The sequence below is a fragment of the Gloeophyllum trabeum genome (genome assembly GCF_000344685.1).
Source record: "Gloeophyllum trabeum ATCC 11539 unplaced genomic scaffold GLOTRscaffold_00010, whole genome shotgun sequence".
Classification (NCBI taxonomy): Eukaryota; Fungi; Basidiomycota; class Agaricomycetes; order Gloeophyllales; family Gloeophyllaceae; genus Gloeophyllum; species Gloeophyllum trabeum.
Genome location: NW_006920419.1, coordinates 900,852 through 908,832, shown reverse-complemented (window position 1 = coordinate 908,832; position 7,981 = coordinate 900,852). Strand labels below are relative to the sequence as shown.

The following is a 7,981-nucleotide window of genomic DNA, read 5'->3' as shown; positions in this document are numbered from 1 at the left end:
TCAAATCTCACTGATATATACATGTATAACTGACATACATGCTTTATTTCCTCTCAGGGCTAGCTCTAAATCGAATATTTCCCTTTTTCCAGAATGTATACCCCTGGCACACATAGATACCAAGGGACTGTGTCATATGGATACCTTATATGTATCTCCAGCATACATAGTCTAAACTGTAGATTATATCTAGAATTTATTGCATTTTATACGATTTTATTTGAGGAACTATACGCTACCTATTGCCGACGTCGTCGGGAACAACGACGACCAGCGTCGGGCGCGGCGGCAATATGATGTCATCACGGCGGAGGGCGCCATCAATCCCTTTTAGGCAGCTGTCTATTTTCGTCCACCGGTCCACGACGCGATGCCACCGCTGGGGCCGGTGCTACCGCCGGAGTCTCCTGGAGGCTCCCTACTCTATATCCTACAGGGCCGCTGGTGTTCCCGGTGCTTCCGCCGGAGTTAGGAGAAACGCGTTTCGAGTCTTATAAGAGTGGACGCGCTGCTCGATCGTCCACTCTTATAAGCCTTGTTCTTTGGGAAGGTCAGGTGAGTGGCTAACATTATCGCCTCTCACAGCTTACTTAAGGGTCACGTGACCGCGATAGCCCGGGGTTCGATTCCCCGCATCGGAATGTTTTGCCCCTGCTCTGCAGGGGTGACCTCAAAATGCATTTTCCCACTCTACCGGCATTGGCCGAAGGCAGCTACCGCGGCAACACTGCAGCACTTAGCATCGACAAACAACACAAAGCCGAGGGCAACATAAGAGCAACATTGCAATATCTACCTCGATGACCAGCTAGACCTGGTTGCAAGCAGCCAGAGCAGGGGCACTTCCCAGTAATCGCTTTTGCAGTGCAATATGGTAGAAATATCATTCTATCCTGCCAGAACTTCGAAGTGCAGAGGTGCAGTGAGTCCAGAAAGATGAAAAGGATAGGGTGATTGTGGACAATGCGAGTTGAACTTGTTGAATGCTCACGCCAGTGTCCGAAGTTGGCAAAGGTACTCCCAAATTGGGAACACGTTGCTTTCGACACATTCCTGATGATCTCACCGAAGTTGAATGCTATCAGTGTTCTGCCCTGAATTCCTCCGAGACACGCTTTATTAGTATACAGAGGCTGCTTCCCTCATCACTCATCTATATCCACCCTTGTCCCCAGCCCCCGGCCGGTGCAAGATCCGGGAATGAGGACAGAAAATGTGGTGCTCTTGTCCCTGACTTGGATGTGGGGGAAGCGTGTTGTTCTGGTAAGGTCGCTGGCAGTCCCTGATTTATCTCTGGCAGATGGAGTCAACCTAAGAGGAATGTGATTGGTACCAACTTTGCGCGGAGCACCGCCTACCCCTCCCTCATTCTGACCGAGTGTTATGTCCAGCACTCGGCAGCACTGGATCTTGGACCACCAGTGAACTACAAAAATGATTCCATTGCTCCAGGGGGACAATACTAAAGGTGCCGAAGAATGATTACAAGCAACCGGACAATGAGGAACATTTACCAGAAGACTTCCTATGAGCTGTTGCTGATCCCAAGGTATGTTCTACTCTTATTCTCTCCCTAGATGCGTGGTAGAATTTATTTATAGGGATAAGCTCTTGTGAGGTTCGAGATGATCAAGAAACTCATGGCCCCTCCCGGATGCTGGCAGTCCCTGGGTAGGGGAAGGTGTAGGTCATTTACATCTGTCAAAGTTGTCTAATTAGCCTTGTCAAGCAGCATATGACCTGGTACCGGGACATGCGGCAACACGGAGATAGCACGGTGAGGGGAGAAACCACTTGTAATCACCAAGAGTCCGAGCCCTTGCTGGCACATTGGACAAAGCCATCGCCTGAGCACACCCCGAGGTCAAGGACAGAATTTGAAGAGTAAATACCACATGGTGAAGCAAGTGGTGAAAATGGAAGGGAGGCTGAATGAACTGTAACACCCATGAGCATACTGGATATGGACAGGGATGGAAAGACAGGGCTTTGAGGTCAGGCCATTGGCAACAGAACTCAAGCCAAACAGCAAAGCTGAAACACATCGGATAAGCAGCATGATGGGTGAGTATTGCAGTCACTGGTCATATAAAGTCTGAACCCGATGGTTGCTGAGGGACAATACCAAAAATTATGAGGTGAGGGCAGTTTGATGCACTGATCCATAGATATATTGGATGGGCAGACTTCCAAAGGATTGTCTGCACCTGGGATGGCGCATCAGCGGAAAGGGATGGCTTCAGGTTCAGGCGTCAAGACCATTATACAGGTAGAGAACAAGGGTCACCAACCACATTTGCCGTTTTCATCTAGACAATACCAGACTATCGGTAATAGCCAGGGGACCAAAAACATTGTCCAGATGCCGAGGAAAAAAGAAGGCATGGTGGATTCAGAAATAGGCCAAAATTGAAAAACTGAGTGTGGTGTACAGTAGCAGTGTGACATATCTCCACTATTGTGTATGGTTAATCCAATGGGTAATTCAAGACGAGAGACAAAGAAATGTGGACTTGAGCAGGACTCCCGATATGAAAAGTAAGGTGTGAAATGGTGGGCAGGCGACCCGCCATCCCCACAACAGGCTTCAGCAGAAGGGTCACAGGAATAGCAGGGCTGCCCAAGCGTAGGCAAGAACCTTCTAAAAAGACGGAAGAGAAACTACAGCCGCACCAGTGATAAGCCTTCACAATCGTCTGACCTCGGAAATCGTGGAATTGATGCTTCCTCCATGCCCTACAGAGCCTATTCAACACGTCTCTCACACGCCGCTAGGATGCGACTGGCTTACTACAATGCTCGATTTAAATCCAGGCCTTCTAGCGTCCTCGAGGCAAGTCTGAATTCCTACGAGGATTTAGTTCCAAGGTCAGGCACTCCGGAGTGGCTCAAGAAGTAACTTCAGCATGAATTACCTCCAGCAGTCACGGACATCTGTCTAATTGTGAGTCGTCTTCATGCCCAGCTTCCAGTACTTCCTCCCCTTCGTCTCCGTCAAATTACCGAGCTTGCAGGTGTAAATGGAAGTCCGCCAACGGCGGACAACACTCATGAGGCGGCACACAAAGGAACTGGACTTCGCTATATTGCGGAGAGAGAGAGAGAGGGGGGGGAACGAATGATAGCATACAGGATCGGAACTCGTTGACTTATAAGTCGGGCGAGTGACAGATGTGAAAGCAACCACAGGAATAGCACATAAATGAAAGTGACGAGAAGCAATGAGAAGCGTGTGAAAGGGCAATGAGAACGGTAGTGGCGAAGCCATATAGGGAAATGTGGTGTGTGGGCGTAATCCCAGGATTACACTAAATCTGTGACCATGAGGCCAGCATCAGTCAGCAAGCGGCTGGAGTTAATTCGCACGTGACCGGCATGCTGTGCAGCATGATGGGAAGGCTGAGGATAAGCACTAACGTATCAGGACAACCTCTAAGGGGGGTAGGATGAGCATATGGAGGGACTAGGTAGTTGTATGGTGCATGGTATAGTGGCACACAGGTGCTAAGCAGTTGAGGGAGTTGCAGCGAGTATTTGTTATTTATCTCCTGGCCGTCGCAGGGTCATTGCTGTAGTATAAAATGTATGATGTAAAGAAAAATAAAAACAAGTTTTGATCTTCACCATCTCAGTGTATCAGATTTACTATCTCAGCGACCCTTGAAGTTCGCAAGCATAGAACTTAGCGATTTATGACCAATCCTAGCTTTGCCAATAGGCCTGACTCATCGATTGAATTATCTCCGCCATCAAAATATTAGCTCCTGTGAGTAGCGAAATAAAATTAACCAAGTCTCTCTAGCAATTTCTAATACTCTGGAGCTTCAATTTGTGTTTGTTTCAGGTGTCAAGGCTTTGTTTTATTTTTCCAGGTCTTCCTATGGACTACCCTACGTCGTCCTACTCCTCCTTTCCCCCTCGAACTACTTTATACCCTTCAGTCATCTCAGACCACCTCCACCCATACTGCTGGGTGTGTTAGGCTATTTCCCCTTGGTCTCTGGTGGTTGTTGTGTGTCTGTGCCTATCACCGGTCGAGGCCAGTTTCCAGGGAGTCTTAGTTCATCTGATAGGGCTGGATCATCAGAAGCCCCAAAGGTGAAGGTGGAGGTTGGACAATTCTTGGAAGGAAAAAACACAGAAAGATAATACAGGAGGTGAGTGGCTTCGGCCCTTGTAAAGTCGTTCCTCGACACGAGCAGCTGCCCCTAGGGTTGACAGTCATAACACAAGTCAATACAGACGTCATCGACTCGACTGACGATGACTATGCTCCAGGGTGCACAGTACCTCTCGCAAAGCCTTTCAGAAGGCAGGGGGTAGGTGGTAGGTATGCTCCTGACCAACCTAGACTTGGACGTCGAAAGGTGTGGCTCCGCTCTTGCTGCGGTTGGTGTCACAGACGATAGGAGCATTGCCAAAGTGAAGAGTCTGCCAAAGGACCTGCAGGATGAGCTGTTGACAAATTTGAAAGGTGAAGGTGGGTGGACACTGCTAGAAGTGCAGCAGTCCAGCGGGTACCTGAGGGATGACAGAAATCGTCAGCAAGCCTTTCCATTTTGTTACGGCAAGGCAAATTGAGCGAGAGGATAAGTCACATATGAGACTTCCGGAGGACGATACACATCCGATGTGTAGGACCAAACATGTACAATTGCATGGAACACCGGGCATAGGCCAGAAATACCTGTGAAGAATGTGGAAGGCCAACTGGAACTTGAACTTGAAGCAACAGAAGAGTTGAAGGCAGTGACCCTATAGAGGTCGGCTGGGCCGGGCTGGGCATACAGGCCAGTGGCAGCCGCAGCCACCTAACGATCACGCCGTTGTGTTCAACCATGTTTGCACCAATTCAAACAGCCACCGACCCCAGAACCCTATGCGTGGCTTGTTGTGCAAGAGCAACAGAAGATGATCCCGCCAGGAGGGGTCTGCCGCGAGATCAAGTCCTGCCTCCTGCCAATGCGACCGAACAGGTATAGATACAGCGCACTCAAGCGTGGAGTGTACTATGCCGTGTACCTTGCCTCCTTCCTGCCCACTCACCCACTAACTTTCATGTTTGGCGCCGACATGCCCCGTACTGGAGATATCTGGATCTGCAGTGAGCCTCCAGGGATCCACTGGCTTCGAAATCATGATGATCAAACCTGGACTGAGTGGGAACTTGATGCCTTGCACAAAGTGAACCGACATCCCCTGCTTCCAAACATCATCCTAGTAGTAGGCCACAAAAAGGCCTCCCAAGTGTATTGGACAGACAGTGAAATCAAATCCTCCTGAGGTCCTGAAAGTGAAGGACCATCATTCTCGAGACCTGTCTCCAAAAATCCTCAAGCAAGGATCACCGGAGGATGTAAAGGTGGAGCTGTAGGGGACTGTTAGGAAGCGATGTCCTAACTAGTCATCCTGAGATAACTGGGCCACGTGCCAACAGTTATGTCGTCACTACCTCAGTAAGCATACTGAAAGGTAGGTCTGGCTGGGTCAACGCCAACAGTCAAGTCAAGAGTCCAGGTAATTGCTGTATTCAACAGGAGGTTGAACTAAGGTTTTCCTACAGTATATATAGTAACTGGTATAGGGGTTAATACCCAAAGAAGAGAACAATAAGAAAGGACGCGTAAGCCATCCTGTGAGAACGTAACTCAGAGAAATGAGAAATACAAGGGCGCCCATTGGTAGAAGGTGAGTCAAGGGAGATAACGTGTGAGAAGAAGATAGCGTCCATGGGAAGGTCTACTCAGAGAAAGGTACTGTCCAATAGTAATGCTCGGAATGGAAATGGAATGAGATAGGCATGGGAAAATCATAACATTACCCCCTTCCTATGGTCGAAGTTTACCCAAACTTCCTAGTCATGACCGGCTACCGAACCGTCCAGGTCCACAAGAGTGCCATCATCGTAGTCTTGCTCTTCGCTGGCTTCTTGGATAGCATTGTCCCAAACAGTTCGTTGAGGACAGGCAGATGGATAATGCCCTGGTTGAGTGCGTCCACAGATGCGGCAGCGGAAGAGTCGGCAATGAGATTGGAAATGACCAGGCTGCTGACATGCCCAGCAGATATTGCCATATCTTCCTGTCATATTGGTAGGCAGCGCTGGACCGTCAACGTCAATGGGGTTTTCTCAGGATCCAGTTGGATGGATGATTGGATCAGGGGTTGGATGACGAGAGGTCGAATGGGAAGTCGCTGGGGTGGTCTCCTGGTTGGATGGGAGGTTCTGATAGTCGACGGGTAGGAAGTCGCGAAGGGGGACGAGTAGTCCTCGATGCAGGAGGATATGAGTGAGTCGGAAAGTGGTACGCTCCACAGTGTCGTAAGTGGACTGAAGTAGATCTTGTATTTGTGCGTTCAGGTCGCACAACTTGGAGATTGTTTGAAGATCGTCCTCTAATTCCAATATCTCCCTGGCAACACCTGCCCCCAGTGCATCTCGTCCTAGTTGTCGCCGAAGGGATGGGTCGTGGTAGTGTTCTGTCAAGGTTTGGTGGATGATACTGATAAAGTGGGGGTCCCAACCATAGGGGCAATTGCGAGGAGGATGTTGAGAAGAGGTGAAGGTGCACGAATCGTTCCGTGAGCGAGACATGGTATGAGTTGTTGGTGAGTCCTGCTAGAGATGGTTCCGGCTTTTATATTCTTGAAGTAGGCTCTTGGCGTTCTCAAGCACATGCTCGGGTTCCCATGAATTTTCGGCCGACGGGTATCCTTTCCATTTGACAAGGTACTTGCGGCGTGAGGTGCTCCCACGATGGGCTAAGATGGCCTCAACTTCGTACTCTTCTTCGCCTTCGATATCATCTGGTGGAGGTCGGAGATAGTTCGGCCCGTGAGTGGAGTTCTCTCGATAATGTGAAAGAAGCGAGGGGTGAAACACGGGGTGAATCTTCCAGGATTTGGGTAAGTCTAGACAGTACGAGAGTGGGCCTAGAACTTCCTTGATTTTGAATGGTCCTTCGCATTTTGGGGCGATCTTCCTGGATGGGTAATTGATCCGTAGGTTCTTGCCTTCTAGCCAAACCTTCTCTCCCACTTCGAATGGGGTGAATCCTTGTCGGCTTCTATCGATCATCTTCTGTCGCGCCAATTCGTGCATTGCGATCGCTTCTTCTCTTGCAGCTTGTAATCGTTTAAGCCTTTCCTCTACTGATGGTAGCTCCGTATTGATTGTGACTGCGGGTATTGCTCGCAGGTGATAGCCCATCATGAGGTAGAAAGGCGATTCGTTCCTGGCTGAATGGGATCGCTGATTGTGAGCAAATTCCACATCACAGAGTACTTCAGCCCATCCATTGGGATTGTTGGCGCAGAATATCCGCAGATAGGTTTCCAGTTCTTGGTTGACCCTTTCAGTTTCGCCATCGGTTTGAGGGTGATAAGCGGTGCTGAGTTTGGATTTGATGCCTAGCAGCTTGCACGTTTCTTGGAATACCTTTGATGCAAATTGAGGTCCTCTATCGGATATGATGGTATCAGGTAATCCGAATCGTCTGTAGACATTCTCATGGAAAACTTGAGCAGTCTTCTCTGCATCGATCGTCTTGTGGCATGGCACCAAAATTACCCCCTTCGTTAGGGCGTGGTCTACCATGACCATGATTGAGTCAAAACCCTTGGATGGTGGAAGATCGGTTATGAAGTCGGTTGAAGTGACAGAAAATGGATGTGTTCGTGTTGGGGCAGGGATGGGGTTCAATGCGGGTGCTGAAGGATGAGTGTTCACTTTGTTTTGTTGACAGGTAGCACAACCATCAACATAATTGCGGATGAAGATGAACATTCCTGGCCACCAATAGTCTCTTCGAACCAATTCCAGTGCCTTGAAGCGTCCTGGATGTCCAGCAGCAAGAGAGTCGTGGTACTGAGACACGATTTCTCTGCGTAGATCTTGATTGGCTGGTACATAGATGCGTCCTTTGAATTTTACAAGCCCTTCTTCGAGTTTCCAATTGTTGAGTGAGGATCGAAGGGGAAG

General features: G+C 49.1%; 1 pseudogene across 1 annotated transcript; it reads left to right on the top strand.

The window, feature by feature from the left end:
• Positions 1-549: 549 nt before the first annotated feature.
• Positions 550-638, top strand: GLOTRDRAFT_t94 (annotated as a pseudogene). The gene has a single exon. The product of its transcript is annotated as a tRNA-OTHER (tRNA).
• Positions 639-7,981: the final 7,343 nt, after the last annotated feature.